Source organism: Dipodomys ordii, unplaced genomic scaffold, assembly GCF_000151885.1.
Source record: "Dipodomys ordii isolate 6190 unplaced genomic scaffold, Dord_2.0 Scaffold7, whole genome shotgun sequence".
In the NCBI taxonomy this organism is placed as follows: Eukaryota; Metazoa; Chordata; class Mammalia; order Rodentia; family Heteromyidae; genus Dipodomys; species Dipodomys ordii.
Window position 1 is genome coordinate 4000684 of NW_012267223.1, and position 912 is coordinate 4001595.

Sequence of the window (912 nt, forward strand, 5' to 3'; positions counted from 1 at the left end):
GGAGGGGAGAGGAGGGGAGGGGAGGGGAAAGGAGGGAGGGGAGGGGAAGGGGAGGGGAAGGGAAGGGAAGGGAAAGAAAGGGAAGGGAAGGGAAGGGAAGGAAAGGGAAGGGAAGGGAACGAAGTGAAGGGAAGGGAAGGGAAAAGGAAAGAGAAGGAAAGGAGAGGAAAGGGGAAGACCAGTGGCTCATGCCTGTAATCCTAGCTACTCTGGAGGCTGAGATCTGAGGATCAAGGTTCAAAGCCAGACTGGGCAGGAAGTCTGTGAGACTCTTATCTCCAACAAACCACTCAGAAAACCAGAAGTGGCACTGTGGCTCAAGTGGTAGAGTGCTAGCCTTGAGCTGAAGAACTGAGGAACAGTACCCAGGCCCAGAGCTCAAACCCCATGACTAACAAGAAGAAGAAGAAGAAGGAGGGGGGAGGGGGGGAGGAGGAGGAGAGGAGAAGAGAAACTTCCTTCAAGTTTCTCTGCTTAGCTTTTTGTTGGTTGTGGTGGTAGTCATGGGGCCTGAAGTCTAGGCCTGACCTCTGTCCCTCAGTTATTAGGCTCAAGGCTAGCGCTCTACCATTTGAGCTACAGTGCCACTTCCATCTTTTTCTGCTTATGTGGGTGCTGAGGAATCAAACCCAGGGCCTCATGCATGCAAGGCAAATACTCTACTGGGCGCCGGTGGCTCATGCCTACAATCCTAGCTACTCAAGAGGCTGAGATCTGAGGATCGGGGTTCAAAGCCAGCCTGGGCAGGAAAGTCCCTGAGACACTTATCTCCAATAAACCACCAGAAAACCGGAGGTGGCACTGTGGTTCAAATGATAGAGCGTTAGCCTTGAGCTGAAGAGCTGAGGGACAGCGCCCAGGCCCAGAGTTCAAGCCCCATGACTGACAAAAACAAAAAACAAAAAATAAAAC